We start from the raw sequence: 13,214 nt of genomic DNA on the forward strand, positions 1-13,214 counted from the left end.
AGTCAGTCCCCAGACAGTCAGCGTGTCTAGTGCCAGAAGGCACTACATAGGCGACTGGGGGAAGTGACCAAGATCTGTCCAAGCAACACATTGTTTACCCTAAGTAGCAACAATTAACCGGATGTGATACCCACACAAGTGCAATAGTGGTACATATCCATGGTGAGGAATCAATTGCTCTTGATTTGGCTAACTGATCCACTCAGTGGTACTAGACCCTTAGCTGGAGCTGGGAAACAAGTCAGAACCATACCCAAACATAAGCCCACTCTACAATATCAAGCTACCATCAATCACGGGGTATAAGAGGGCCGACACCTATCAAACTGTCTATCAAAAAAGTAAGTGTTATCTCAATTTTCTGGGTACTAACTTACTCTCCGTTGGAGAATCTGCTTCTCTTTTCCAGATAGATGCAGATCCTAAGAAGAGAGCTGCCCCAACATACCTCAGAAGGGGCCCAACTGAAACTAAGGACAACTGGCGAAATAAGCAAGGGTGATGTTTTCCTGTGAACCAGATACCAGCACAAAGGGGAAGGAGATCATTGCAGAGAAAAATCAACTCCTACCAAATCAGAGAGCCAGAGCCTCAGAGGCCCCCAACACCTCAGCACTGAAGCAGACCAAAAATGAACCCAACATGGCTCAGGGAAATCTTGCGGAAGAGGGGGCGGAAAGAATGTCAGAGTTACATGTTGGGTCATGATTCTCAGAGACATTTATCATACTAATAACTGGGGGCTAACTCCACAATGCACGACCCATTTTCAATAACAAGGAGGGTCTAATGGGAGGGGGTAGATCACAGATGAGCCTAAATAATGGTACCAAACTGCCTGTATTTACTGAAAAGAAAACTAATAAATTAAATTAAAAAAAAAAAGATGATGTGAATAACAATAATAATAATAAAGATATGGAAGGCAAAAAAAAAAAAAAAAAACTTTGAATCAATGAATATACGATGGACTTATATTTAACTTCTGTTTTTCCAGGGACCATAATAGTCAGTTCAGTGGTTACTCAGATAGATAGGATAACTGGCCAGTTATGGCTTCCATTTTAATTTTTCAGAAAGATTGATGGAAAAAGGCAATTAAATATTTAAGATCCTCTTAACAAGAGTTTAGCTCAACTAATAAAATAAAATAAAGTAATTCTCAGAATTATTACTTAATTAGTATATTATGTGACTTTTCCTGGGAAAATCTGAACGGGGCCTATTCATTTCAGATAGAGCAGACCAAAGAGAAAGATTCCTCTTGACTAGCTTATTGAACTGGTGAGTTTACAAAGATATTAGTGAAGTATTGCTTATAGCAGCATGAGTATCTCATGCAGCTGCATCACTGGAAAGCTCACATGAATATAAATGATGATTCCAAAAACTAAATTTCTGGAAAGAAAAGGAACAACAGATACACATATACATATACGTACACATGTATATGCAATATGAATTATGTGTGTGTGTGTGTGTGTGTGTGTGTACATACATTTAGTGAAAAGTGATAATGTATACACCATGACTGCTGTACAACTATCCGCATATAGAGCCATGTTTTCTCTATCCCCATTTGAAGTCATTTAAGTCTCTTCAAGACTATTCATCTTAATTCAGAAATATGTTATTAGGGAGTGCAGTTGACAGAAAGCACTTTCTTTTTTTGAGGCAAGCCCAAAAGATTGTCTTTGTTTTTAATGTGAGAGAGTGAGAGAGAGAGGTACAGTGAATGAGAGTGAGAGAGGGGATAGGTGCATCATGGTCTCCAGCCACTGCAATCAAACTCTAGATGTGCATGCCCTCTTGTGCACATGTGCAACCTTGCACACTTGTGTCACTGTGTGTCTGGCTAATGTAGGATCTGGAGTGTTGGGCATGAGTCCTTAGACTTTGCAGGCAAGCACCTTAACTGCTAATCCATCTCTTCATCCTGGAAGTACTTATTATTTTTTTTTCACCATTTTAATTGATTCAAAAAAAATAAGACCAATTAGATGCAGATTCTCCATTCACTTAGTAAACAACTCTGAGGCTGCCATCAATCAGCATACTCTATCACCCTTTATTTCAAAGAGGGAAAGAGATGCAGCTTCATGGTCCATGGTCCATGACTAATGGGTTTTCTACTGTTGTTGTAAATGGAGTTTCTTCTACATCTAAATTAAGGTTTCTGAATTAAATAGGTCAAAAGATTAGTGAGAGTTCAGTGATGTCTTAACATGTGTGTAACCAATTATATACATTTTCTCTGCATTTTATTATACTTTAGTAAACTAAGTTTTATTAGAAAACTCATAATTTGGATTAGAGAGGTCAATTGTTTAATTTCATTACTATTGACACAAGAAATTGTATCTTGGGATAATATGTTTCTACTGCTATCTGATTTCCTGAGTTGCCTACCAAAGCTAGTATAGTAAAGACAAAGAAATAGATAAATATATTAGTGTTATTTGTGCAGAATAGAGATTTAAATTCTAGTCTCAAATATTCTTCCAGATAATTACTTGTCTCTTGTCAGTTTGCCTCATAATTCCTGTTTAATTTCCTATTTAACTAATATTATTCTTTTGGACTCCCCAAATCATTAGCTTTATTAATCATAAATTCTAAGAGTCTAACACAATTCAGAAAAATGAACATCTTAAAGTAATTTTGTTAGCAACATATAAATAAATATATTTTCCACATGGAATATTGTATAATTATATAGATAAATAATATTATGTTTCATAGCTGACTCAGATATAACTTGATAAAAATTCTCTATAAATACTAAACTTCAAAAAAAATCTTGCAAATGAGTGACATGCTCTTAGCAGAGAATTGCTACAAGATTCATAATTTTCCTGAGAAGTTTGATAATCAGTGGAGGCATATCCAACTCTCTTGACACTCTAGGCCATAAACATCCATTTTTAATTTTTCTCAATCTATAGTCAATTAGCTTTAAGTGAAAGAAACAGAGAAAATCCATTATGCAGGTGTACCCATTACAGGTCATCTTTTTTAAAGGTCATTTGGGATGGGGGAAAAATTGCCTCATCTGACAGTTCTGCTTATAATTAATGTCAAGATTCATTTTTATGCATATAATAGCTCAGCATATCAAAGCCTGAGAGTCTGTGGTTGTACAATTTTGTCCTTACCACAATATTTATAGAGCATCTATTATATGCAAGCTCTTGCACTTAAAGATTCCATATTGCTATACTCACATTATCAAGAGTTATTCTTGAATAGAACAATGTCATCCACCCAAATAATTCAGAAAGGTTTCCAGATATGTAAGAGCACTGAAAAACATCATTTTTTTTTCATAAATTTCAGTCAACTCTTAGTATCTGATCTGAGAGTTTTGGCATTTTTGTCTTACAATGCCTCAATAGTTTTATTGTTGTTGTTGTTAAAGTAGGGATTTAAGAAAACAGTAAAAGGGATTATTCATGAGGACAAAACAATTAGAAGAAAACTGACAAATGGGTTTACTTAATGGATATAAATTGCTTTCTTTTGAAACAGTGGCTGGCCTTTAGCAATGGTTAATTATAGTACAGAACTTTCCTGACACAAAACATGGATTACTACTTTATAGTTACTTTCTTATCTTTATTTTAAAATGGTAACATGAAATTCTCAATTAATTTACAATGCTGGCTATTATTTAACTATTTTTTAACTTTCAAATTTTTCTTTCTTGAGAGATGCCATTCACTTCCAGTTTTTTAACTCACATAATGCGCTCATGAGAACGCCATGTATATGGAACACTCCCCAGCCTGTATTTCTAGATTGGGCTTTGCTCAGAGATGAAATTCCTTAGCACCATCTACACATTCCTACTTGTATCTCACTAACATTTCAAACATGACTAATATCAACTACATTCATGATTCTCCTCCAAACATTCTGTGTTGTTTAATTTAGTAAATTTCCTACTACCATATTAGCTATGCACAATGACAGCCCTTTCATCTGCTGTCATTGTCCTTGCCTTAAAAACAGATGTATTCTGTTACTTCCCAAATGTTTTCTCTCTTCTTTTCTTAACGTACTTATTTATTCTTGTTTGGAACCTTGCAATGATAATCTACTTGCTTTTTGCTTTTAACAGAAAAACAGTGCAGGACTTTTCTTACACAAAACATGTTACTACTTTACAATTACTTTCTTACCTTTATTTTAAAATGGTAACACAAAATTCTCAATCAGAATAAAATGCTATATAATTCTGCCACCTTAATCTTTCTACATTGGAGAATTTATCATATTATTTGATTACTTCTAATTTTTCAAAAGCTGCTCATTTCTCCTAGAAAAATGTGCATGTAGCATTTTATACTTGGTGAAATTTTTCTATGAAGGAAGGTGAGTCTGGTTTCAACTAGGGCTTCATTTATATCTGATTCTTTGCTATCCGTGAAGACTATATGGTCCTCAAAACTTCTCCATTTATCCATTTAATCCTACTGTAATGTTTTCCTTTCTTCTTATTTAGTATATCTACCTATCTCTACTTATTTATTAAGTTCTGTTTAATTAACTTCTTACCTACAATGCCAAAAAGACTGATAATCTGCAAGAGAATAACAGAAGAACAATGTGCTCTCCTCCAGGCTAGTGGAACATAAAATTCTGTTCTTTAGGCCTCCATACTATAATGTACCTTCCTTCATTTTGGCATATTGTCAAAATGCAAAATACTACTTCAAAAACATTGGCAGAAGATGCACAAAGTAGTGCATGTATCTAGATTTCATTTTCAGTGGCTAGAGGTCCTGGTGTGTCCATTCTCTATTTGCCTCTATCTCTCTCTCCTAAATAAGTAAAATATTTCTAATTGGAAGAATGAAGTTCATTTGACTGGAAAGCAAACAATATTGATGAAATACATAAGAATCATAGAACAACTTGTATCCCAAGAGAATTGTACTTCACACTGCAAAGAAAAGCTACTCAAAATGTGCACAAAAGTAGAGCCCACAGTCAGAGAGTATTGGTAGACTACTTTACCTCCAACAAGTCTTATTAACTCAGTGCACATGTAAATAATTATTAACTAAAGAATTACATAAAATGATTTGCTTGAATATAACTTCTTAATGATGATAATATAAAATTGTTGCTATGGTCTGCCTCCACAGCTCCACTTAACAGTGTCATTCTGTATGTATGCATGATTGGTCCTAAAAAGATTTTTGCATATCTAGTCAACCTTTTGCAAAGTCTTATTGTTTCATTTTTTAAAATAGTTTTGCTTGTCTCATTTTTATTTGCCATATATATACATATATATATATATATATATATATGTATATATATATATGTATATATATATGTGTATATATATATGTGTATATGTATGTATATATATATGTATGTATATATATATATGTATATATATATGTATATATATATATGTATATATATGTATATATATATATGTATATATATATATGTGTGTATATATATATTGCTTATATATGTGTGTATATGTATATATGCTGTTTTATATGTGATATATGAAATAAAAGACAACTCTCACTTCAAAGGGGTACAAGATAGTTTATTATGGAGACAAAAATGAGTGTAAATGGCCTGAGAACATAGATTAGGATAGTCCAACTTCGTGTTTCAATGTGTTAGCAATTTCATGAAGGTTTTGTAGGTATATAACAGACAAAAGTCATAAATCAAGGCATTTTTAAAATATAATGGCTGGCCATCAGGTAGAGTGGTTACAGAAAGATGGAGTAATCTGCACCATAGGCCTTAGACGCTATCTGATGATATTGTTAGCCGTTTGGGTTGGTGAAAGCTGGTGAGCTGCTAGTACATTCCATAGTTTTCACCTGATTAATTGTTAGTTATTAGGATGTTAGGTCAGACACAGAGGTGGGCAGTAAATGGCTATTGGGGTCATAAAGATAGTCCAAGGTAATTTGGCTCTGATTTCCAACATTCCATCTCTCACTGATTACAGTTTTATCAGCCCATTTGACTTTGATGGAAGTAGGCACAGCTGGTACAGTCCTTTTCTGATAACTATTTCACAGGTATATGCACAGGTGTATAAAGTGCCACATGCCCTATACACACTTGTGCAAAAGCTAGGAGAGGACATCAGGTGTCTGCCTGTGGTGGTTTGAATGAAATATCCCCATAGCCTAAGGTATTTGTGATTAAGCTTCTTACTTGGACTATGGCTGATGGAGTCTTTGGGAGGCAAACCTTGCTGTGTAGGAGGTGTACTGCTGGGGGTGGATCATGGAGTTCAGGATTCCAGCCCTATTGTCTGTTCAGAGGCAGCTTATGATTGCTGTTTGCTCTCGGCTGTGTATGTATGATGAAGTGTGCCAGCTTCTGCTGCCATGATGAAGCTTCCCCTAGAAATTATAAGCCTGAAATAAACATATTATTTCCATAAACTGCGCCTTGTTGGGTGTTTTGACCCATCAAGGAGAAGGCAACTATAATGGAAAGTTGGTAGCACTGGAATGGGATCAGTACCACAAGACATATGATTGTATGGCTTTGAGCATTTCGGATATGATTTGTTGGAGAAATGTGTATTTGAAAACTTGGCCAAAAGAATACTTTGCAGTGCAGTAGATTTTGATGGACCATTCTGGTCAGAATTAAAAGATTTAAATGCAGAAAGAATTGTGAACTGTGAGGTTTGGTTTACCAAATGAAATATGAACTTTGGTGGAACTGTAGTATGACAGAAAAGCTGGCTGCATTTTACCCATGTCCTCAGAATTTGAGCAAAGTTGAATTTAAAAATAATGGGATGAAGTACTTGGCAGAAAGTATAAAACAAAGATTTCAAATATGTACAGTTTATCACAGAAATTAATGTAAACAAGTTTGAAGTGATAGACATAGAGACTTGCCACTTAAACTATAGTTGTTAACAAGATTACCACCAAAAAAGGTAGGCTAACTGTTTTGTATTGGGACAATAGAAAGAAACCTTGAGGATAAAACCCAACTCATGGAAGACTAAAGCTAGTAAGAATGGAAATTATTCTTTTGAAAGGAGGATGGCTGAAGAAAGAATGCTGAAGGAATATGATGCTCCCATTTAAAAACAAATTTCCTCTTGATTTACAAATTTGTCTATGATACTCTCCTGCTACTGATTTTGGAAGCATGAGAAATGTAAGAAAGAAGCTCATGAAGCAGACTTAGTTCCAGGAGTCACTAAAGTGTGGCTATGTGAAGTAGAATATAAATCCCTGTAGAGTAGATGAATCATGCCATTGTATAGGGCTATGAAGATGAACTGTGAATAGCAATGGAGACCAGAGGAGTTTAGAATATCAGGACTATGGTATGACCACAAAGGAAAGCTTCTAGCTCTATCTTGGGTGAATCTGCCTGGGAAGCAAGCAGCACAACAAGATGGGAAAAAAGTTGCTAAAGTTTTTGGAGCTAAAGGATTTTATCATGGGACTCAGGTGCCATATATGAAATTGCAGATTTTGATGTTCTCCTCACTGCTTATTGATCGTGCATTGGTTTAGCTATTCCTTATTACACCTTATTTTTATAATGGGAATGTATATACTCTGTGCCATTATATGTTTAAAATATGTAACTTGGGACTGGAGAGATGGCTTAGCGGTTAAGTGCTTGCCTGTGAAGCCTAAGGACCCCGGTTCAAGGCTCGGTTCCCCAGGTCCCATGTTAGCCAGATGCACAAGGGGATGCATGCATCTGGAGTTCATTTGCAGTGGCTGGAAGCCCTGGCACGCCATTCTTTCTCTCTCCCTCTATCTGTCTTTCTCTCTATGTCTGTCGCTCTCAAATAAAAAAAAAAAAATTGAATAACAAAAAAATTTAAAATATGTAAGTTGAATTTTGATTTTACAGGTCTCACAGTTAAGAAGCTGTCTTGAATCTCCAATGGAACTTTGCACTTTCGAACAGTGTTAAAGTTGATAAAGACTATGGGGACTTTTGAAGTAAGAATGATTGAATTTTGCATTGCAGATGATCATGAGTCTGTGATAGACAGGGACAGAATGTGCTGATTTGAATTTAAATGTTTCCCATAGCCTCAGTAATTTGTAGTTAAAATTCCTATTTAGATACCAGTGGAAGACTTTGAGAGGTGGAACCATACTGTAGGTGGTATATTTCTGGGATGGAATTTGTTGGTGGGGAGTCCAGCCCTCCAGTGTGTGCATGCTATTTTCTCTCTGCTATGGGTATATAATGAAATAACCAGCTTTCTTCATATGATCAAACTTTTCCTCAAAACTAAGTATGGAATAAATCCTTCCCTCCCATAAACTGCTTCTGGTCAGGTGTTTTATACCAACAATAGGAAATTAAACACAACACTGACTTGATCTGTCTCTGCCTTCTTCTGCCCTAGGGTTACAGACATGTGCAGCCATGCCTAGTTTTTTTTTTTTTTTTTTTTTTTTTTTTCTACATGGGTGCTGAGAATCAAGCTCATGTTCACATGCTTGTTCAGCAAGCACACTTCAACACAACCTCCTACCTCTCATTGTTTCATGTGTGTGTGTGTGTTTCCTTGGCCTTATTTGTTTGCATTTCTTTTAGTAACAGTTGGGTTTATTTTGGTTAAATTAATATGTTATTATTTTATAGGAAATTAACTCAGCAATAGTACAGAAAATTCATGAAACTTGATATTCTGCATGAAATATCTGACTGTATTCATCTTTGTTTACTTTGTTTTCTTATATTAGTCTCTTGTATATATATCTATACATAAAAAGATCCAAGGTTCAAAGTTCATAGAAAATGTTGCAAAGTTACTGTTGTTAATTCTGTACTTTGTGAGTTACCCTATAGATGTTTCAAGACAAGAAACATGTTAAATTTTTATTACTTCAACATGGGCTTATATTCACTTATTCTTTATATTTTATCCCACATATGATCTATATTTGTGAAATTTTGCATAAAAGAACCCCTCTTGATGCTTTAGAAGCAGGGCTGCTACTTATTGCTATGCATATTGGGTACTTCTTAGTCACAAAGACTGTGATATGACTAGTACCCTTTAAGTCATACACATCAAAAACATAGCTTACAAACCTAGTTTAAATGATCAGAGTCACTGGTTGAGGTTAAAATGTGTTTCAAAATATCTCAAGAAAATGATTTTATAAAACTGGAATAAAACAATGTGTGATGAATTTTAAATCCATTCTCCTCCAGTCTCTATGCCCTCATCTTTCTCCATCACTTCATGATTCTTATGATGCCATATCCTGTATTCTAGGTTTTTAGGCTACTGAGGATTGACTCTGTCAGGATTCCCTTAAGAATATGTGTGGTGACTCAACATGTCTTGTGCCATTTTCACTGTGATCATTGAAGCTTAAACAGTGTAGTATAGCAACTTAAATTAGCCTTATTCTACATAAATCTACTTAAGATAGAATATTGAAAATAATATTTTACATGTTTTTATGTTCTGATTTCCATATTTAGTGACAAAGCATTAGATATGATTATCATCATAAATGTCAAATTTATTCTCTCATCTTGTTACTAACAACTTGCTCTTATTAATATCTCTCTAGAACTCTTCAAATTTTGTCTTTGCAAACCTCCCTTCTATAGTCCCTTAAACTTCTAACCCAGCATGTAAACTACTTCATGAACAATTTCTCTCAAAAACAAACCTATCAGTACTCTCAAATTTAAAATAATGATTGGTCTGTCCATAGTTCTAAGCCAAACCCTATGGAATAAAATTTAACTTCATGCTCTATCTAGTTCCATTTACTTATATTTTATATCTCTGAATAATCTGTACTTTGTTCACTGAAAGCTACTAGTCACTCATTAATTACATTATTCATTCTCCTCTTTCTTTATGCTCTTTACTTTGAGTAAAAGCCATATATATATATGGTTTTGTAAGGTGAGGTCTCCCTCTAGCCCAGATGGGCCTGGAATTCATTATGTAATCTCAGGATAGCCTTGAACTCATAGCAATCATTCTACGTCTGCCTCCTGAGTGCTGGGATTAAAGGTGTGTACCACCCCACCTGGCTCCAAAGCCATAACTTTAATAATCCATCCATAATGGATCATGAAAGTGTTAACACTGTTTGTCTGCTCCAATCTACATTTTCTCATGTTATTATTTGTTTATTTATTTGGTGATGAAATTTTTCATATGGGTAAATGTAATTTGTTTTAAACTATACACATAGATTTATTATTCTATTTTGTAAAATTCCTTGCACATATAAACACAGATACACAACTCAGTGAACTATGCTGTCAGTGGGTGTGCTGAAGTAGTGGATCTGGGATCATGAAAGAATCGCTCACGGCTATCTGGTAGAAGTACTAAGGAAAACTGGAAAGCAGTGGTGAGCCTGCTATTCTTCCATGGGCTTATTTCTTCTGCAGTAATGGACAGGTATAGGTTTATTGGCACTTTTCAGATTTTCTTCTCTGTCTAACTTCTGTCTAGACACTCTGTGCTTGACTCTCCTGATGACTGAGTGACTGTGAGCTTAACAGCAAACATTTACCTGTGAATCCACAGAGGCAGTTGCTATATGCAAACAGCTTCCCTTGGCCTTTACCACAGTCCCTCACTGCAATCCCATTTCAGTAGTTGATGATTTCTCAACTCCTAGTTTTCTGACTGAATCTAGTCCCATCTGGACCTTTAATTACGCTTCTTCATTCTAGTTTTGTAATGCTCAGGTTGATTGCATCACCATTACTCACTTTGAATGATGTGTGTGTGTGTGTGTGTGTGTGTGTGTGTGTGTGTGTGTGTGTGTGTGTGTGTAATCTGTATCTCTGTGATAAAGCCAACAGGAATGAGTTCAAAAGTGGTTATGTGAAAAATCTGTGATTTAGACATTCATTCACTACTATGGTTCCTTTGAGTCTTAGTTTGCTTGTTTATTATTTATTTTATTTTATGTTTTGCTTACCTGGGGGAGAATAATTCCACCAGAAGACTTTCAATAACTCCATCAAATTGGAAATTTAGTCTGTCAATCTGGCCTTTTGAGGATCTTCAGAATTGCAAGAATACATAACCTTGGTTTGGAATTTTTTATTATCTTTAATAAATATTACTGTTTCTGTACAGTGAAGGTTGAGAGACAGGTAGTATAACAGATGATTCTCCCAGTAACTTGTATCACTATGAGCTCACATGGTCAGGGGCTTTCAGTATTTGGAACTCTTGGCAAATAAGGCTTGAATCACTAGGAAAAAAAATCCAATAAAATGAGGACTTAGCTAAAGGGAAAAGCCTGTATGTTTAGGAAAGGTCACTCAAGCATCAGATCATAAGTACAGCCTCAAGATAAGGTGAAATAATAAAAGATTTAGTGGCTAGTGACTTTCATTTTCTTGATATTTCTTCTCTTACTAAAATTTTTAATCCAGGTAGTGTCCCTAAAATTTAGCTAGCCATTAGTTTATAAAAGTTCAAAGAGAGATGATAAAATAATAGATACAGGAATATATAGGCCCTAGAATCAGAGTCCTGAATTATACAAATGACCTAAATAAATTTGCTATTTTGTATTTGCGGGGATGGGATGAATATGCTTTTAACTTTTTGTAAGAATAGGTCAGGGTCATTATGTAATACAGGGTGAGTTTTGTTCTTCTAATCTTCAAGTATGAAAATAAATGAATGCCTGCATTTGGAGAATGTGTAAGACATTGACCATGAAATATATGACTCAAGCCTTAAGTGCTCCTCAGGCTCAGCTTTGTCCCTGATTTAAAGGAATCTTTCCTTGTGGTTATCTATGTAAACTACTAAAGATAAATCTATAATTTCCATAAGTCCTGGGATACTAAAAATGTGATTCACATCAGAAAGATGCAATGACTTTTTAAAAATGTCTCAGCACTAAAAACATTTAAGAAATTTAAGTATAATTTACTATAGCCTGACCCAAAAATCTGTACCAAAAGTCTAGTGCTTATGGTCCTGGGATAAAGATCACAAAGATAAATTCTGACCAAATTCTTCCTGCTAGACTCAAACTTTTTTTTCCCTAAGTTATCTGTGTTTCTTACCTTTGTTTTCTGAGGCCAAAATATTGACCCTTCCCAAACATTTTGTGAGAAATCACCTACCTCTGTACTGTTTCTTTTCTGAGTGTTAATTAAAATTAACCAATGTCCCTTGTGCTATTTTCCATATTTGGGTGATATGTATGTATACACCTTTCTGCATTTGAAAGCCTTACCAATAACATGCCCCTTTATTCAATGTTATCCATTTGTGTGCCTTTTATGCACTGAGAAAAGAAGCATGCATGGATTAGATCTTCTGTTTGCCTGGTATTTGTATTACACTTGAAGGAGGACATTTATTTAAAATCTGTACATAATTTAAAGATAACTGCCATATTGAGAAAGTCAAGTAGAGTTGTGCTTAACATTTTAGCTCTGTTGTGATTTTAATGTAAAATAGTAACATTCATTTTACAGTTATCTTTTGAAAATACAAATAATTTAGGTTTTAGTTCTTATGCATTAAAATATGCATATGTGTGTGTTTATATACAAGAGCATATTGAGATACAGAATATAACCAATAGTATATGGTTCCTGAAAAATATTTCTAGATATATGTGTATATATTACTATGTAGACTACCCCTGTTTCCACTGCTACTTAGTATAGAAATTACACTAAACAAGAACATTATAGTCAAAATCACACCTTTTAAACATTTATGTATTTATTCCTTTATTTATTTATTTATAAGACAAAGAGGTAAATAGAGAGAATGGGTATGTCATGGCCCAGAGCCACTGCAAATGAACTATAGATGCATGTACCACCTTGTGCATCTGGTTTACATGGGTACAGGGGAATTGAACCTGATTCCTTAGGCTTTGTAGGCAAGTGCATTAATAGCTAACCCATCTCTCCAGGCAAAAATCACACTTCCTATAAATTAAATGCTTATAACTTAAATTTAACCATTTTACTATTAGATACACAAAGATGTTTTTCTCTTTATAAGGTAATTACAGCACATAACTTCAACTTTATATTTTTCTTAATATAATTAAAGAATATTCCTATGTCTTCCACATTTATACACTTGATGAAAAAAATCCCTATTTTTTTCTAATCACATAAATATAATTTTGAGAGTTTTACTTCTTTTCTGGCATGTTGTAATCCAAACTTTTTTTTTTTCCATCATTTGCAGA

At 34.4% G+C, this 13,214-nt stretch overlaps 1 pseudogene; it reads right to left on the bottom strand.

Annotated features, from left to right (window-relative positions):
- The window catches only part of LOC101604427, a 137,470-nt pseudogene that overhangs the window by 115,010 nt on the left and 9,246 nt on the right, over nucleotides 1–13,214 (bottom strand).

The sequence above is a fragment of the Jaculus jaculus genome, chromosome 4 (genome assembly GCF_020740685.1).
Source record: "Jaculus jaculus isolate mJacJac1 chromosome 4, mJacJac1.mat.Y.cur, whole genome shotgun sequence".
NCBI classification, from domain to species: Eukaryota; Metazoa; Chordata; class Mammalia; order Rodentia; family Dipodidae; genus Jaculus; species Jaculus jaculus.